The sequence below is a fragment of the Grammomys surdaster genome, unplaced genomic scaffold (assembly GCF_004785775.1).
Source record: "Grammomys surdaster isolate TR1022 unplaced genomic scaffold, NIH_TR_1.0 126176, whole genome shotgun sequence".
NCBI lineage: Eukaryota > Metazoa > Chordata > Mammalia > Rodentia > Muridae > Grammomys > Grammomys surdaster.
Genome location: NW_021620983.1, coordinates 2,515,320 through 2,535,296, shown reverse-complemented (window position 1 = coordinate 2,535,296; position 19,977 = coordinate 2,515,320). Strand labels below are relative to the sequence as shown.

At 43.7% G+C, this 19,977-nt stretch overlaps 1 protein-coding gene across 9 annotated transcripts in view; it reads left to right on the top strand.

Moving 5' to 3' along the window:
• Positions 1 to 19,977, top strand: part of Ppfibp1 (PPFIA binding protein 1) — a 149,609-nt gene that overhangs the window by 70,175 nt on the left and 59,457 nt on the right. The gene's annotated exons all lie outside the window — the stretch shown is intronic.

The window sequence follows — 19,977 nt, the reverse complement described above, 5'->3', positions numbered from 1 at the left end:
TTTGCAAGTCGGTTGTCAAATTCAGAACAGGATAAGTTGGCACAAACTAACGATTTTCATGAACTTCAGGAGTATGTGTGGGTGGTGAGTGGGAGTGTGTGCACACTTCCTCATGTGTCTCTATCACCCATAGTTTATGTGCACCCTAATTTAGAGAGGACTAGTGGAGATTTAACTAGACAGTTCAGTTCTTAGGAAAAGGACTGGCATATGTTTGGCAAGATAGAGACAGGCACGGGTCGATTCAAGAAGACTCGGTGATATTTTTTTGTAGAGAGCTTGTCATTTTTGTTTTTTGTTTTATAGCCATTTCTTTATTTCCAGTAGTGCTAAAAGTCACTTAATTCTGACTTTCTTCTGCTCTTATTATATATTTTGGGGGTGATTATTTTGACTGACCGCTTGCAGGTACATGGGGGTGGAGAAACATGGAGCTCTTGAGCATAGAACTCTCGATTAAGAATAAATAGCTTTTATAGCTAAAGCCGGGATGGTTTAAAGGTGGAACATGTTACACCACTTATAAGTAACATCCACAATTTGATAGATATCTGAATGACCTCCCTTGTGTCTTGAGATCCCATGCCTCCATTTTGCTGAAGCTTGTAGAAACTGACAGTTCCAAAATGACTTAAGTAGAGGAAAATAGACTAGAACATACCTTCAATATGGTCTCACAGTATCTGTGCTGAACGTAAAGTTCAGTAGCCTTGGAATTTAATTCCATAAGTTTAAACCAGGGAAAACTCTTATGTGGTAAGAAAATTATCCCAGAGTCTTCACAGATAAATCTAGGGTAGACACAAAGTGCGAAGTGGTTGTGTTTAAGACTCACAACCCACAGGATATGTTTAAGAAGCGGGCCACAAGCCAGAGCAGAATTACCCCTTTGTCTTAGTTTATCCTAGGGTTCTCATAAACCCAGAGACAGTTGATTTGACCCATGGTTAATTATCAAGATGAATTTCATCTACAGCCATCACACTGAGTAATGAAAGTGAGAATTCTTGTGCCCCATCCCTAGGAATTACTGCTTGAAGAGACTAGCAACTGAACCTTCCAGGTAATTGTGTGTATGAGACAGGTGTACTCTGTAGCCTAGGCTAGCCTGGAATTCATGTTCTTCTTTCATCTTCTCAAGTGTAGCATCTTGGCTTCCAGGTGTTTCTTCTGCTTGTTGATTACACCTTGAGAAACTCTGGCCTAGAATAACCAGATGCTGTCATGAATTCCAGTAACCAGCAGGGTCTCTGTTGTGCGTATGGAATCAAGGCCATGTGCTCAGATCAGGAAGACCAGTGCCCCCAGTGTTAAGGGCATGAGTAACTGTCGAGCTTTGTGGAAAAAAACCCGGATGTCACTTCCTGACAGAGAATGTGAGATCTCACAGGGAGGGTGGCATTTCTGGGGAAAAAGGCTTATTCTGGTATTAAATACAGCTTTTAAGTGCCAAGGAGCTCTTAGTGCAGAGTAAAATACAGCAAATAGACGGATGTAGACCCAGAGACCTTATTGGTAATTGTCAGTGGTTTCTGAGCTTGAGTATGTTTCCTTGTCACCCAGAGGACTTGTTACGATGCAGCTTTCCAGTGCCACCCTAAGAATTTCCAGTTCAGTAGGTCTGGGTGGAGTCTGAGAATCTTTGGTCTTAATGAATGGGGTTTATGAAAAGCCCACAGATCATGAAGGAAATAAATTATAGTAGCAAAATAGGGAGAGGATGATGTTTACTCTGTCCGGTAATCTTGACCACCCACCCCTTAGTTTTTCTTGTGAGGCTTCTTTACTCTCAGAGCAACTGGTCTCACCAAAAACATGCAGGGGTGGGACAGGAATGTGGCCATGGAGAACAGTCTGAGGGAGGCTTCCTGACTTAGAAGGCAGTTGGTAGGCTAGGAGCTTCTGAAACTCTGATCATGAGTGCCTTTTCCAGTTTTATTTTTGAAAATGTAAATCTTGCACGTTATATTTTAGTACCAATATATGCTGAAGAGCATTTTTACAGAAGTCTCAACCCTAATACTGAATTCATGACCTTCACCGTCAAACGCGCTCCCTACCGTGCTCTCCTGCACAGATTCAGGGTCTGGCAGCTCCTCTCAGGCCCCAGACTGACATCATCTTGGTTACACTCCTCACTCAGGCTTCTGCTCCTGTACCTTCCCTCAGGAAGCCCCATGGATTCAGCCCCCTAAGGTGTCCCGACTGTCACTTGTCCACTTCCTGCTTTCTCCTGACTAGTTCTCAGGTAGAGTTGACGGTCCCACGTCTTTTCTGGGTTCCTCCAGGAATGCTAGTGAGTCTTTAGAAACACAACTCACCTCTCTACTTAAGACCCCTTGCTGACTGACATCCCTGTTTTGTAGTGTGGACTTTAAATTTTCAAAATGGCCCTACATTCCATGGCCCTCAGCACTGCTAGTCCCAGCTGGAGCTCCCCCAAGGTCTGTCTCTGTACACTCCATTGTGCTGATTGTTTTATTTCCTGAACCAAACATATTTAAAACCTTCACAGTGGTAAGCTCAGGTCAATAACACAAGGGTGTCCATCGCAAGAATATTCATGGGAAAGGGACTAAATGTGACACTCTGAAATGACATTTTGGCAGTCTGAAATGACATTTTGTTTAGATTAAAGCTGAAAAATGATACTGAGAAAGTGTTACCACTGGTCCATAGAGAGCCCAGTGCATAACCAGCTGAGTTTCAGCATCTGTTGGCCGAGGATGAGGAGTCTGCTCCAGAATATAACTCACATTCAGGACAGTGACCCAGCTCCAGGATTCAGTCTGCCTCCAAAGTAAAACGTGTGTTTGATCTGTCTCATATCGGGAGAACAAAGAGTAAAGTCGAGAACTCCCTAGAGTCCAGTGATATGGTTCTAGTAATAACTAAGTAATAAATACGACAAGCTTTTGCCACGAGCAGTAAAATGGTCTTCCTGGTGACCAGCGTGATGTCGTAACTATCTTTAAGCCAATGTGGTTGTGACTCTGCTGCTTGCTGACAGCTGTGGGTTGTAGTTAAATGTTGGGTGAGTTTTACAGTCTGGAGGCCTGTAGCCATTAGCACTGGCGGTCCTCAGCCCACCGTGACTTTACTACACGGAGAGCCTCCACCATGTCAGGAACAGCATTCTTTGATCGGCATGTTTACCCTGGTAGAGATGGCTAGAAGTATTTAAGACCTGGCAGCAGTGGGTGTGCTTGGGAGGCGGCTCCATTCTTGCTGGCTGTGAGTCATCCCACGAATGCGTAAAGTGAGCATTCTCTTCATCAGTTTTGATGTTGATACTGTGCTGTGGCTTTGATGTATCGTGTGTCCCTCTGTGCCCTGTGTCTTGATCTTGTGACCAATCTGTATTTAACTGAGTTAGCACATCGGGCCATATATAAAAAATGGATTATTATTACTGATGATTACATATAGTGGCGGTGGAGTTTTTCAGGCCTCTTCTTACCCTGATGTCTTTTTCATGTCCAGATGTCTCCCTTATGTAAGGATACCAGTTACATTGGGGTAGGTCTCACCCTAAAGGTTTCATTTAACCTGGATTAGTTCTCTGAAGAGTCTGTGTCTATATAAGGTCACATTCTGAGTTTCTGGGAGTTGGGACTTCAGTATACAACTTTTGGGGAGATACAGTTGAGCTCCTCACAGACTATGATGCAGTTAGCTTCACAGAGACAGCAGGCTTGTTTGGGAGTCTTCCATAAACCCAGAAAAACAATTCTAAGTTGACTAAATTTTGCTCCCTTTCTGGACCCATAGAATGGTCGTGGTGCTGGTTTCTACAGCCAGCACCACTCTTGGTCTTATGTTTGGTGAAACATCTAACAGTCTAAGCTCCGAGTTTATCACAGTCTTGTTTTTTGACTGTGCTGTTGATGCTTACTGTGTTGTTGCCTCACGCCTTGTTTCAGCCCCGCCTTTCTTACGCTTTCCCCATCATTCGCAGAAGCCTCATTTGGCTGTGTACGTTTGACATTTTCAGCCCTCCGATGCTTTAGATGGACTGTTTATTCCAAGAGTTCACAGCTGCCTTTTCTGGCAGGTCGTTCAGTTATTTGGATGCTGTCCGTGATACTGTCAGAGATGTGGGATGTGTTTGTTTTCTCCTCTGCACTCTCCCATGTCTTTGGCTGTTCCAGGTATCTGTCAAGTCCTTCTCTCTACAGCTCTTGGCGCCTGCCCTAGTCTGTACCTCAGCTATGCTTTTAAATGCACCCCATTCCTCATTGCTAAGTGCATCAGGTTTGTGTCACTGGTACATACTGTCTCAGTCCTGGGCACTGAGATAACAACTGTGTTTTGTTGGCCCAGCCAGAGACCAGGCAACACTAAAACGTTTCTCCCTTCTGTTGAGTTAGTCAGGTTTTGTTTCCCCTGACAAATATTCTAAAATACTGTTTCAATAAAACTGTGTTTTAATAAAACTGTCATGCCTGCGGGAAGTGGAGTTTAGGCAGGATGGGTAACATTCCTCCCTGTTAACATCACCTGTCATCCAGACCTCACTAGGCCTGTAGCATCGAGGAGGGAAAGGGGCCAAGAGTCCTTTCTGCTTGTATAAAAGGCTGTAGTGACCATCACTATTGAGGTGAAGTAGAATATTGAAGCCTCTCTGCTAAACGGGGAATGCATGCATTTCCACAGGCAGAAGTCACCTCTCTGCTGCTCTGTTTGACAGTCACTGTCTGTCTACCCCACTAAGTACCTTTCTAAACAAGGCATTCTCCACAGGCGAGGGTCTTTGCTTAGCTTAGGTTCCCAGTCTCTCAGTCTCTTAGGAGAAAGATGCCTCTTGGAGAATTCTCTGGAACCAGAGTCAGCTTGCATGTACTTTACCCTACTGGCTCATTTGCCACTAAAATGAAATTTAATGAGTGACATTTTCCCTAGTGCTTTTATGATATGCTTTACTGCCACAGCGTGGCCAACCCTCAAAGAAGCAAGCCATGTATTTTAACAAAACTGATATGCAATAAGATTAGCCATCAGAACTTGCCTTTAAATATGGATTCCTTTCCTCACTTTGAGCTTGCTTTGTGTCTGAGAAGAAGCAGGCCTGGGACCTTGCTCTCCAGAGAAAATCAGAAACTCAAGAGGCTCTGCTGCTAGTCTAATGCTAAGGGCTAACCCTTACAGTAAGTTGCATTGAGCTTTGCTGATAGCCTGAAAACCTCCCAGAGCAGCACAGACTTCCCAAATGCTGGGCTGTTAGGAGGGGGCCAAGGCTTTCAATCTCCACAGGGTGATTGAGTGGTCCTGAACCTAACCACTGAAGAAGCAGAGCTCACAGGATCCAATCTTAAATTCCAGTTTCTCAGTTTTCAGGACTATAGGCTATTCTCCAGCATGGGCCTGCCTGCATCTGACTTTTTTTTTCTTGGAATATAAGTAATCAAACTACCACCCAGGGTGACATCGTCTCTGTGGGCTGACACCTCCCTTGCCTTCTCCATACCTTTCATACAGTTGTATTCCTTGGACCTGGGCCTGAGGTCTTTGCACTTGAGGTGGCTATTCTAGGTCCAATCTTCCTTCCTGTCTTCTAGGAAGACTGTCTCAGCACAGATCTGTACTGTTCATTCTTCAGTTTCCCTCTCGCCATTGTCTAAGCCCAAGACTTCATTAACTTGTGTCTATATACCAGGACCTGGAAACATGGTGAGCTGAGCAGGAATTCCAAGTCTGGTTATCTCCTGCAAACAAGAGCCCTGGGTAGGGCTGGAGAGATGGCTCAGCAGTTAAGAACACTGACTGGTCTAACAGAAATCCTGAGTTCAATTCCCAGCAACCACATGGTGGCTCACAACCATCTGTAATGGGATCTGATGCCCTCTTCTGGTGTATCCGAAGACAGCTACAGTGTACTCATATAAATAAATCTATTTAAAAAAAAAAAAAAAAGAGCCCTGGGTAGTGGTTTTTCTAAGCTACTCCTGGCTTATCACGGACCCACTTGCTTGTCCAGATGGCTCAGTTGTCACAGGTGGGCGAAAGCAAGAGGCTGCCTGCAGACTTTTCATTCTCAACCTGGTGATCATTTCAAACCAGCAGGAAAGGAAGGGAACTAGAGCCTGCAATCACAGAGATCTGGTTCTGAGAGAAATTAAAATAACAACAAAAACTGACTATGACAGGTCTCACTTAAACAAACAACAGCTATGTAACCGGCTTCGTAAATATTTTTACACTTAATTTGAAGCAGAAGCTTAGAAGGTTTATATTCAGTAATCCAAAGTGATCATTTATTTCACTGAGGAGAACACAAAACAGCCATGTACTGATACAGGGAATGAGTTGATACTCTTGGTTAATGGAAAGATTCTTAAAATTTATTAAAGATTTATTTTTATTTTTAAATTACATGTAGAGATGTGTCTTCGTATAGGCGTGTTGCACATGTGAGCACGCCTGTGGAGTCCAGAAGTGAGCCTTGAATACCCTGTGGCTGGAGCTGCAGGTGATTATGAGCTGAGATTTGGGTGCTGAGAGCTCAGCTTGGGTCCTCTTCAAGAAAAACACATGCTCTTAGTCACTGAACCATCTCTCTAGCCGCGAGTTAACGGACAGATTTTATAAATAATTTTGTGTAAGTTGGCTGTCCAGTAATCCGTGTTGATTTGGTTTATAAACCCAGGGAGTTATTTATGAGTAGGAGAACCAGTTGGGGAAAGTAGTTCCTGTAAAGGAGCCTGTAAGCACGGGGCAGGATGCCTCCTCAGGCCAGGACACTCAGCATCTCCTCCCATTCCTTTGGCCTCTGAAGATTCCATTGCCCAACTCCTTTTCCCTGACCCAGGAAATTAAACAAGTTATTTTAAAAATTCTTGGAATTATATGCTTAAGAGAAAGATCTTGAGAGTGGAAAATGGCAGTCTGATTTTGTGTTTTGTTAGTCTCTGCCGGGGATGAGTAAATAAGAGCTGCCAAACCCACCAACAACAAAACCAGTTGCCACCAGACACTCAGGAATACTGCTATCCAGGTTTGATGGCTCATACCTGTAGTCTGGCTCTTGGGAGGCTGAATCCAGAACATTTGCAAGTTCAAGGCCAATCTGAGTTATGAAATGTGAACTGAAGTTCTCAGAGAAGGCCATACCTATGTTAAAGACTGATTTCATGATTATAGTTAGTTGGAATGATGCAGATCCAGAACTGTAATCCTGGGTTGTCTTTAGTTCTCTCAAGAACCTATCACTTCTGTGTCTGAGCTGTCGTCCTCATGGCTGTCAGGGAAAACTAGGTTAGCAGACCACTAATTCAAAAAGCTAAGAGGATTATCAGACAGCATCTGGAACCCCTAGAATTTCTCCTGCTCTTTGTTGCCTTCTACCTGCTGTCTCCATGAGAATAAATGAAATGGCATCATGACTCTTTTTGTTCTGTGGTTGTAAAGGCTCACAAATCTCTCCAGGGCTATCCAGTCATTTTTGGGGCAATGTAAAACCCATGTTTCTAAGCCTCCACCTCTCAGATTTGCCTCAGAATAGACTCAACTCTGCCCCCTTTGAGGTAAGAGCTGGTTTTTTTGCATCAACAGTAATGAGACTCTATCTCAAAAAACCAGATGCAAAACAAGCAAACAAGTCTAGTTATGTCTGTACTTCCTTCTTTAGCTTTTCACGGCTCAGCTTCACAATCACACAGAAATGAGAGAATATGCCAGCAAATCAGTACACACAGGAACATTAGACAGTCAAGGCTCCTCCAGGGTGGATGGTGGTTATCTCCCCATGGCAGGGATATGGAAGTCATCTTCTAAGATGAAGAGTAGGCAGTTATAGGATTGGGGAAGTTCACTAGGAATTGTTACAGACAGTGGAATGTTGCAGGGAGAGAGCTGAAGATCAATAGATTCCTGTTCAACATGAACTGCAGACCATGGTGACATTGCTCTGGAAAGTGGAGCCAGCTCATCTAGGTGTTCCATAGAGGACTCAGTATTCACATTGCTGCTCTTTAACAGAAGGCTGAGCCCAAGGGTTCTGAGATGAAGATATTTGGTAATAGCAGAAAGTAAAATCTGAGTATATCAGTTCTTGCCTTTGTTTTGTTTAAAAAACAAAAAACAAACAAAAAAAATCAGAAGAATGCCACATCAGGTAGAATGTATTCTCTGATGACTTTGAATACCCAAGCTTGGGGGTACCACTTAAAACCGTGTACTTAGCTAGAGAGGGGTCTGTCTTTGGAACCTGTTCTCTGAGGTAGACTTGATTGGAAAGTAGGTACGCAGTGCAGCGGAGGCTCCCGGAGCCTGGACCTGATCCTGGTCCACGGGACCCAGGGGCAAGTGTGTATAGGAGGAAATGCACCAGGTCACCTGGGTGGATCACAGCTCTGCTCCCTTCAGTGTCACACAGTGTGCACATGGCTAACTGCCGAGGCCGTTCAGCACACACCCCCAAGGAGAGGCATCCTTTCAAGTTCCCATCAGGCACCTCTGAATGTTCACTCTCTTCTTCCCTGCCTCTTCCCCTCCCCAGCTGGTTCCCTCTTGTCAGAACCATGTTGCCAGAGCCTTTACTGAGATAAAAACAAAATCTAGGTCAATGATGGAAGACGCAGAAGAGCCAAGCAAGTCTAGCCGCGTGTCATCCTTTCGTGTATATTACTCCTGGGTGTTTGATGGTGACGGATGAGTAGCTGTATGGTGGTGCATAGAATTTATCCTCTCTAGGAATCACCACAGTAAACCTGGTGTAGACTATTGAAAGTGATGTCAGAGTCTGTGAGAAGCTCACTGTGGTAGATACTGGACCTGCTCAGCAAACCCATCTTTAGACTTACCCTTTCCAAGGTCACTGTAAAATAGTTATGGTTTGTGCGTGTGCTATGCATTTGTTAGTGGGAAGGCTTGTGGGGAGATTCATCAGTGGCATCCTGGGTATCCTGCCATGCATGTAGTTTTCTTCAGGGTTAGGACCTCAGGTGGTATCTCATCTGGTGATAAGCTTACTTTACATGCTTGGGGTGGAGAGTAGGCAGCTAATCAGTTCGGCAAAGGTCAGCTTTGTGTGGAACAGGGTACAAACTTTGAGACTGTCCTGTATTATAAGTAACCTAGAAAGGATTTGAAGCACATGGCAGAATCACGTAGGTTATATACAAATACCACATAATTTTATACAGGGGGCTCAAGCTGCTGTGGGTTTGGTATGTAGAGTCCTGGAGTCAGTACCCACAGACACCAGGGGACAACTGCATGTGTCCCAGGGCAGGGAACAAGCAGCTAGGGGACCGTATGAAGACGAAGTAAAAGGGCAGGATGTGTTCAGAGGGCAGGTTGTTCAGCTGTATGGTGAAAGGCAGGGGTGGTGACCCATAGATACTTTAGAGTTTGGGTTAGAACTCAAGGTTGGTGGCTCTACTTAAGGGATAACAGCTTGACATAGTCTGGTTCCCTCAGTGAGCACATGCCTGGGCTAGACTAGAGGTCAGGAGGAGTGGAGCGTTCTTACTGCAGGCCCACCATTTGCCCACATTACTCCTGTCTGTAGAAGACATCCTGGGGTGTTTGGCCATGCCCCCAGAACCCAGAGATCTCCATTTCACCTGCATGGTCCAGGCACATACAGGTAGAGGGCGTGACTAACAGGCCTCTGCCTCAAGATTTACATATTAATGAATTACCTAAAGGCCAGGGGCATAGATAACTAAGTTTTCGTCTCCCTAGCCCCTCATCTTTTTCCCCTCTTCAATATTAGGGGACCCCCTCCTGGCATTTTGTGGGAGAGCACTTCATTCAGATACAACTACCATAACCAATAAAACTTCCATATCTTCGATTCCACGTGTCTCCTGGAACTTTGGACTCTCTTGTGTAAGTGGGAAACTCGCCCTTAGGGAAAACCTCTCCCGCTCTCCGCTCTCCCTGTTGCAGCTGCCCTACGGGGCTCTCTCCCTAGCCGCAGCGACCTGTGCACCCACACCTTTGTGGGCTGCCTCTGTCCCTGCTCCAGGGACTCCCTCTTCTGCCGCTGGGCCACGCTGGGTCTCTGTGCCACTGCTCCCAGGACCCTGCCGTCACTGTGGCGTGTGGGCAAGGCCGAACAGCCACCTCCCACGCGTGCCGCCTGTGCGAGTTCTTCCCCTTGACCCGAGGTTCACGGGTGGCTTGTGCTGCTGAGTCCCATGCCGGGGAGTGCCGCCACTGCAGTGCGCAGACCACCGACTCTACCGCTGCTCCAGGGACGGGCCTTGGCAGCAGGGCGTGCGAGTTTTAAACCAAATACTCCATGTCTGTCTTCAGTAACAGCAGCATCCTTCTACTCAGGAAGAAAAGACGCTTGGCTTACTGTGTGGCTCTTTCTGTGCTCCCTGTCATTCCTAAATATTAATGGCAGAGCACCAATGGCCTCACTTTATTTCCCATTGGCCTGTGTCCCCTCTGCTTCTGTCTTCCGAGTGCTTTCTTGCAGGGTTTGCCCATCACCCCTGAGGCCTGTCAGTTTAGTCATCAGTGAGCAGGGTACGCTAACACCCCATGCAATGAATCCCCCCCCCCCCCCGGAAGTACACTCCAGTACCCAGTGCAGTGCACAGCACTACCCCGTGAAGTGCACGCTAATACCCCATGCATGCTAACACCCCATGGTCAGTATTCACTAACACCCCGTGCAGTACACACCCCACTGGACAGTGCATCCCCCCCCCCCCCATTGTCAGTGTTCCCTTCACACTCTCAACGCAGCTCTTTGTCTGCAGGAGGCTGCTCTACCTTCAGAGTGTGCATGTCTGTGTTTGTGCTTATATGGGTGGCTAGTACACAGCAAGAGTTTCATTATTTGGTTTGTAAATATTTGGGGAACTCTTAGGTGTGCTTGTGGTTAGGACAGAAAAACGACCTGTTTAAGACACTATGCCTTGTCTGGAGGTGTTTGAAAATCCTGTAGTTTAAAGGTCTGGGTAAAAGTTTTGTTACAGAAGTCTCCAGGACACAAACGTGAGCTAGAATTTTGGGACATACTTATTACCTCTCCTCAGTAACCACAGCGTGCCCGGCTTTGTTCCATGTGTGCTTTACTGTCATCCCTGTCTGCTTTAAGATAGGAATTCCAGGTCTCATATGATTTCACCTCACAGTATTCTCCTGCTCATTTCTGAACAATTAGGACTCAGAAATGAAATATTTTTGATAACTTTCTAATAATTCCTCAACTCACATGTGGTCTTCAGATCTCTAAGGTCAGCAGTAATATACTTGATTGACTGATTTTAAACCTGTGACATTAAATTTCACCCCTGCCATGAAGATATCAACCTTTCTGTTTCTTTACCTCTCCTGTTCCTAACAGCGCCTGCCCACACCTCTTGCTCCACCCTGTGACCTCTTCAAGGACTTTTCACTTTATGTGGGTACACTAGGACATATTGGAGATGAATGTGTTTGAGTTCATAGACCACAGAGAAGATCTGTGGTGGCAGATGCACTGCAGAGAGTCAGGAAATAAACCCCAAGCCCAATATGGTGACCTTCGCCTGTACTCCTAGCACTTGGGAGGCTGAGGCAGGATAATTCTGAGTTTAAGGCCAGCCTAACCAAATCCTGCCTCTAAAACAAATACAGGAGGAGGTTAAATGTTTTAGACATTAAAGCTTAGTTAGGGAGAGATTTTCCCATTAAAAGTTTAAAAAAAAAAACCCTTTACTTTCTTTAGAACTGTTTGTTATTTCTGGATTGGAAGTTAGTAGCAGAGGTGAGAAGGGGAATTCTGCTCTATTTTCCTTGGTAGCCAGGTCCCACCTTGCTCCCCCTTTCCCAGCAGGAAAGGCCTGTTAGTACCACCCTGCAGCTGTGGGTGAGGCCCCTGGCACTCTGCTGGACTGCAGGGAGGATTTGCATTTCTAAAAAACTTCCAGTGGTTGCTGCCCCCAAACCACAGACCCAGTAATACTTCCTGTGTCTCCCTGGTCCTTCTGTTTTGAAGATGGCTTATCTTTGCTGAGCTTGTATTGCTGTACACTCCAGACTTTGCTCAATCTGCCATTGCTCATCCTCCGTTGGTAGCATCCTGGCAGGAAAATCTGGTTAGAAGTGTGTGATAATTGATGTTAAAAAAAATCTGTTTTCATAGTGATTGCATGCTGTGTTCTACAGGGCTGAATGTGCTTGAATATTCTCTCCTTGAGGTATATTCATTCATTCATTTTCTCTCTCTCTCTCTCTCTCTCTCTCTCTCTCTCTCTCTCTCTCTCTCTTTCTCTCTCTGGGTATGTTCTGTCTGTCTGTCTCTCTGTGTTTTTTGTCTCTGTCTGTCTTTCTGTTTCTCTCTCTGTCTCTCTCTTATTCTCATTGGTTTGTTTGTTTGTTTGTTTGTTTTTCAAGAAGAATTTCTCTGTGTAGCCTTGACTGTCCTGGAACTCACTCTGCAGACCAGGCTGGCCTTGGTATGGAGATCCACCTGCCTCTGCCTTCTGAGTGCTGGGATGAAGGTGTCTGCCAGCCAGATTTGTTTTCTCTTTAGTCTCCATGAGTTGTATCTGCCTTGGGTAAGAATTCCAAGTTCACTTTCAGATGCAGATATTTATTTTGGACAAAGCAAACTGAGACTGCCAGGGTACATGTTCATGTTATTCTCACCAAAGCTCAACACAGATTTGCTAATTTTCATACGGCCTTTCATGTAAAGATGAGGACAGTTGCCTGACATAAAACATCAGTTAGTCAGCAGCTCTGCAAAAAGCTTGTGGTTTTTCTACCAACCCTTGATCCACCACACCCATTGCTGGAACTTCCCATGGTATTTTATCCAGTTCAAATTTGCCCTGAATATATCCCTAACCAAGTCTGAAATTAGACTTCTAAATGTATTTCTATTGAATCTTCTCTCTCTCTCTCTCTCTCTCTCTCTCTCTCTCTCTCTCTCTCTCTCTCTCTTTCTCCCCCCCCCCCCCCCCGTGTGTGTATGTGTATGTCAGCAGTGCTGCTGCTTATATTGCCCAGAGTAGAAGGAGCTTTTCCTGTGAACTGTGACTTTGAACACAGCATTTCTTTTCTGTTGTAATTGTGTTTGCTGGTGCCTTTTCCTTCAGCAAGTGGCTTAAAGAAGTGTAGGGGAGCCATTTGTAACCTAAAAGGTAAATTCATTACCTTGTGAAGTTTATGATGGTGAAGTTTTAATCTTCTAAGTACTTTTGTCAACTCAGAGGCACAAACCAGCCATGAGTGATGGTGAGAACCTGCAATCCCAGCTCTGGGGAAACTGAGGCAAGAGAATTGAAATCTTGAGGCCCATATGGGCTGCAGAGTTACCTAACTTTGTAGGTAAGCAAAGAATGAGACTAAAGAGACCTGGGTACTCTGACCTTTGGGCCCCAGGTGCATAGGATTGGATGAAATTACAGTGGAATTTGCATATAGTAAAAAGTATATGGTAGGTATATACAAACGGTGTGAAGTCTCCCCTCCCCCTCCAAAGCAGGACATTTATTTTAGAAAGTAAGCCCAGGGAAGATTGGTAGAGGTGTGGGAAGGCACAGGACCACAGCGTATGGTGATGCTTCATCAAATCAGTACCACTCTGAGTGGCACTGAAGCCCTAGGTGATTCCGGGAACCTGGGTGGATGATGTGAGTGGGAGGTGGACTGTTTAAAGTTGATGACCACTCCCTGGGGGTACTGATGACCTGACACTTCCAGCAGCTTCTAGGTTTGATAGCAGAGGGAAGTCCCCTGGAGTTTCAGTTAGTTATAATTTGGGCTACATGTATGGACATGTGGACAGGCACTAATAGCATTGGCCATAGAAACTGAACAGTACTTAACTGGCACATGCATTCTGTAGAAATTCCTGACTAAGCAGGCTTCGAACTAATTTTGAGCTTTCACCATTTGCCATCAACTGGTAGGTGTGTGTTAAAACAGATAATGTAGATGGATTGATACTGGGCTCCTTTCGGTGTGGGAAGACAGGACTTACTTCACCCCACACTTCCCATCAGTTGTTAAGGAAAGTCATAGCAGGGACTTGGAGCAGAAACCATGGAGGAGAGCGCTTGCTCACTCCCTGGCTCATGCTCAGCTCAGGTTCAATAGCAGGATACCTCATACCTAACACAGTATAAACCTGTTGCCTGATTCGATGCGTATGACAGTTGTAAACCTCAGGTAACCAACTAAAATACTGACCAGAGAGTTCTCCAGTTCTTCCTCTATCCGTTGCCAAAGGTAATTGATTATTCTATTTTCTGTAAGACGAGGCATGCAGAGTTAATTTAAAAGGACTCGTGTTGGTCGTGGTCGTCTGTGTCTTCTTTCTCTCACTATAATGTCGCACAGCTGCAGTTGTTCAGCCAGCTTTAATTGTACTTTCCATTGTGTTAAATAATATTCCATTGTATTAGTTAGTTATTGGAGGCAGCCTAGGAAATCTTCCTCTAAGGTTTTTTTTTTTTTTTTTTTTTTGAGGACATAAAGTATTTTTCAGAGAATAGGTTTTTCTAAAATATTTTTATTTAGTCTTTCCATTTTTTTTTTTAAAAAAAACTCTTCAGCTGAGCTGTGAAAATTAATATAGCTTTATCAACACATGCTATCTATACTGGTCTGTGTCTTAAATAGCTCATCCCTGGGCAAGGTGGCTTTTTAATAGATGTGCTTTATAGCATTTATTTATCCTTTCTGAACTCTTCAGCTGTCCTTTAAAACTCATTTGAAATTTACTGAGGCATATCTTGTGGGTTTGCATCTGTGCTTTTACAGTGGCTTCTTTGTTTAGGGGTTCGATTCTTGTTTAGGGTGCAAGAAATCCCTGACTCAAATCCCAAATGAGCCCTGCTTTATAGACCTGTGGTTTGGTTAATGGGTAAGTAGAGATACAAAATATATTATAGTGATGCATCTATGCCGTTGCTGGTGAGTGTAGCTTGCAGCCTTGAGAATGTGTGTTCTGCACTTGGGCATTTTGTTCTATAAGTTGAATTAGTCCAGGTAGCTGATAGAATTATTCAAACCTTCTGTATTGGAGTCTGTCTGTCCTTGTCTGCCAATTGAACAGAAAGGAGGAACAAGTGAGTTATGAGATGAATAAAAATTGGTATGATATTTATATCCAATTCTATCAATAATCACGTTAAATATAAATGAGCTAAATTTGTGTGATTCTTCCTTAATTCTGCCAGTTTGTGTTTTATTTACTTTGAAGCTCTAATATTAAGTTGCAAAAATCATCTCTACTGGTTATGACCTCTGGGCAAAATTAACTCTTACCAGTGTAAAGTATACCAACGGGCTTACATCTGTAGTCACAGCCACTCAGGAGGCCAAGTCAGGAGGATCAACTTGAGGTCAGCCTGTACCCCTGTCTCTGCCTGCCTGCCTGCCTGCCTGCCTATCTCTCTGTCCCTCTTTCCCACCTTCCTTCTCCACTCACTCACATTCCCAGGCTCACACAATGTGCTTAGTGTGCATTTGGGGTGGGTAGAGTAGGGCTGGGCATACCCACAGGGGAATTTAGGAATCTTACCTATGGCAGGAGTGGCCTTTCCTCCAGGCCTGAATCACCTCCAGCCCTTCCTGCTTTTAGTTTCTCTTCACTTTCTCCAAAGCTGTTTTTGTATTTCATTCAGCATCTGATTTTCTCAATGTAATCATCCTGACAGTAATTAGAACTGGGATTCCCAGTTGTTATTTTTAGTAATAATAATCATTCTAATATTGTTTTTTCTAATATTGCGTTTTTAACTTTAGAACTTCTCAGTAACTATAGCCCCCTTTTCCTTTCTGCATAGTTAAGTTGTATATTTATTTCTAATATATATGTACATATGTATACTAGGTACACATTTATAACATACATATTAGTTAATACACACACCCACAACTAAGTAAATATGTTTGAATGGCTTAAACTTTGAGAAATACTGTGCGGAAGTTTTGTGGAGCTCTTGTATTGACTTGTCTCCTGTACAGAGTACGTGGCTGTTAAACTGTTCACCACTGTCACCCCATCCTGTGCACATGAACGAGTTTACCTGCCTCCTGTTGAGGAAGGCTGGGTTGTTTCCATAGTTTTGTCCCTATAAAGACTCCTCGTGAACATTTGTGCATTGCTCTTGGTTACATATTTTGAAGGAAATACCACTGTATTGAAAACGAATGTGGCCATTTAAAGTCACAGTGCCAAAGTGTTTCTTGATGTGGTGAGTCCACGTGCGGTCCCAGCACCATGCTGCAAGAGAGTGTGTGAATTCACAGCCTTCGCAGTGCTTAGCAATCTCAAAGACACTTATTTGCTAATTAACTGTGTCTAAACTAATATCACACTATTTTAAATTTCTTAATTCTTAATGACATTAAGCACCTCCTCATATTTCTGTTGATTTAAAAAAAAAAAGACAAATTCTTTCAAGTGTCTACTCATGTCTTCATCCCTTTGGCTTTTTCATTGAGTTGTAGGATTTTATGCTTTGAAAGGATCCTGTGAGCTCTATCGACTGTATCTGTGTGTAACCACTTCAGACATCTTTGACTTTGAGTCTGTCACCGCTCCCTACATCTGTTTACTTTGCAAATCTCTCTAAACTCTGCTCCTTTACCTCATCAATCTTCCCCAGCTCAGTCCCCAGCTTCTTTACCATTTTATAGACACATCCATTACTTAGGCCTTACTGTCTTCCCGTAGGTTAGGTGGAGGTAGGTTAGGTGGAGGTAGGTTAGGTGGAGGTAGGTTAGGTGGAGGTAGGTTAGGTGGAGGTAGGTTAGGTGGAGGTAGGTTAGGTGGAGGTGCCGTGTGACACAGAGATTGAGGGTGAGCACATATAAACTTGTATAGATACTTAATGCTGCCACACTTTATTATGTTAAAGAAAGGAGTGGTTTAGTGAATCGGGAACTTTGTTTTGTTTTTGCTTTTTTTTTAGACAGAGTTTCTCTGTGTAGCTCTGGCTGTCCTGGAACTCACTCTGTAGACCAGGCTGACCTTGATCTCAGAGATCACCTGCCCCTGTTTCTGGAGTGCTGGAATTAAAGGCATGTGCCACTATACTTGGCTATACGAGTAAATTCTTGAAACCTCTTGGTTCATAACCTAGCTTGTTTTTGCCTTGGTTTCTACTTGGCTGTGTGCATGTACATGGGTATTTTTGTGCTATATTATTTTTACGTAAAACAACAGTGAAGTTTTTTGTACCTTCTGAAGTGAGTAAAAATTTAGAGACTTCTTAGATAAACTTATAAATCAGAATATGGTATGTCAGAATTTTGAAGTACTTTGCCCATCAAATAAACAACATGTTCTTATTGTAAGTTAATAATAAAAGAAAAAAAAAGGAGTGTTTCAGAATTTTATGGAGTCTTACTAGAAAAAGTGGGTAGTAGAGAACTGGTCCCTGAAGCTGATGGCTGGTCTAAAAATATATTTATGAAGTCAGTGGTGCATGACGTCTGGATGCTTGGAAACAGAGGGCAAAGGTTTCTCTTGAGCAGTGTGTCCCTTACTTCCCAGATGTTTACCACACACTGTAGTATCTGCAGCATGACACCAGCCTTATCTAGGCCTGCTGGGAAAATCTATGTGGGTGCTGCCACTGAAAATGCATTAAAGAATCTGAAAACAACATGTATCAATATTCTGTTGCTGAACATTGCTATGGTAAGTTCAGTTTTACTTTATCTTTTGGCCAGTGAAACCATAGGCACACATTTAATCCCAGCACTCAGGAGGCAGAGGTAGGAGGATCTCAGTGAGTTAGAGGCCAGCCTGGTCTACAGAGCTAGTTCCAGGCCAGACAGGGATATGTAGTGAGACTCTGACTCAGTAAACCAACCAACCAACCAGTAAGACCATAGGTCTTCAGGGTAAGTTTCCCATTAAAGCAGGGCCAGAGAAACAAAAATATCACATGCAGTGGATACCACACAGACCTTTGTTTAAAAACTGCTGTATTTGCTTTTTTGCTTTGTTTTGTTTCACTATCCACATTTATAAAATAGAGACACTAACTCTTTTTTTTTTTTGCATGTGTGGTTGTCATGGTTAAAATCATGACTAATGGGCTGGGACTGTAGCTCAGTCCTAGAGTGCTTGCCTGGCACACACAGCCCTGGGTTTGAGCCCTGGCACTGTGAAACAAAAACAGAATCCAAGGTTTATGGATGGTTTATGTACACAATTGGGACTGCTGCAGCCACTCAGTACATGGTACCTACTGGTATATTAGAAATACAAGTGTGTGTGTGTGTGTGTGTGTGCGCACGCGCGCGTGTGTGTGAGTATGTGCGTGTGTGTGGTATGTGTGCATGTGTGTGCGTGTGTGTCTGTGTGTTACAGTTGCAGTCTACTAACTGCAGACCAGAAGTGTTTGGAGTAGACACATTTCTACCGATTATGTGTAGGCGCGTTTTCATATTATTTTCCCAGGGATGGGGTAGGGGGCTTCTCCTGTACCCAGTACACCATGGAAGGCAGAGATGGGGTATGAGTGTCTTTAACTCTTTGTTATTCTGTGGCCAAAAGCTGTTGGCTTCTGGTAATCTGACTCTCCTGATAGCAGCAGGGGATTAAGAAAAACAGGTACAGTTTCTCTCTGGCTCAAGGGTCCCTCCCTGCCAGGCAGGAGGTTTGGAGCTTAGAGCTTGTTAACTCTTCAGAGAAAAGAATGGATAAAGGAAAAAATCATGCACATACACTGACACACAGACAGACAGACAGACAGACAGGCATGCACGCGCGTGCACGCGCGCGCGCGCACACACACACACACACACACACAGAGGTCAGGCCTTACTACCTGTCTTAAGAACTCCATAACTGTTCATGCATACTTATGTACATATACATATACCTACACATGTATGTATGTACATACATATATACATATATACATTTGGTGGATGGGGCTGAGCCTCAAGTGCCATACTTTATTCCTTTTCTCAGCCTCTTTTATTTATTCCTAGACAAAAGTTATTTGTAAAATTACTTCATAGATGAAATGTTACACAAAAGGGGAGTTACAGAAAGATGTTGATAGTTCAAAGCAGTGTTTCATTCTACAAGCTCATTATAAGTTCAAAGCAACAGTTTCACATGGCCTTGCTTTATCATAGTGCACACCTGTGGCTTCACCCTTGGATCTGACCTAGCATGAATGTTTTTCCTTGATCACAAATCTGTCCCAAGCCTATTTCTCTTAGTGTAATTATGAAACTTCATTGTATTCTTTATTATGCAGCCTTTACTTATTATTCTATGAGGAGGGGGCACATTCTATTCTTGATTCTAACTTTATTACATCTTCTGGCAAAACAACTAAAACCATCTTCTTAAACTTTATTTTTAAAATTATTTGAGTCAAATCAGGAATTGTATAAAGTTATTAATTCATGTAAATCATTCATCTATAAGCATCAATTCATGAAAACTCATCTTCATGTTGATCTGCAGAAAAATCGCTCAATAGGATGGGCTGATGCCCAGGAATGATTAGGCTGTGTAATAGTGACAGGAAAGGCATATCAGCAGTGAGAAACAATCCTAGGATGAAGTCTCTGGGACCGTGCCTGTCTAGAGTGCACCCACCACAGTCACACAAAATGGTGGGCCATCTCCAGGAAATTCATTTGCTTGCCGTAGCCTTTTCGACATGGCTCTTGTCAGTTATTTATCCCTAAAACAGTGTAGTGTATCAGCTAATTACAAAGAGCTTATACTGGGTTAAATAATTCTGTTAACTAATCTTGAGAGACTTCAAAGTGGTCTGTGCAAATACTGTATAGTATGAGGAACTTGAACACCCATGGAAGCTGGTATCCCGGCATAATGCTAAAGCCAATCTCCCATAGATAGCAGGAGATGGTTGTCTGTATGTTACTGGACACTTTTCATATATAAACCTTTTGGCAAACTGATACAGAAAACTTAAACAATGGAAAATGAAGGGAACCGTGATTAGTTGAAGCTGATACAGAAAAGCGTCTGTGCACCCTCCTGACCCTCAGCAGGCTTCTGTAGTACCCCTGTGTCCT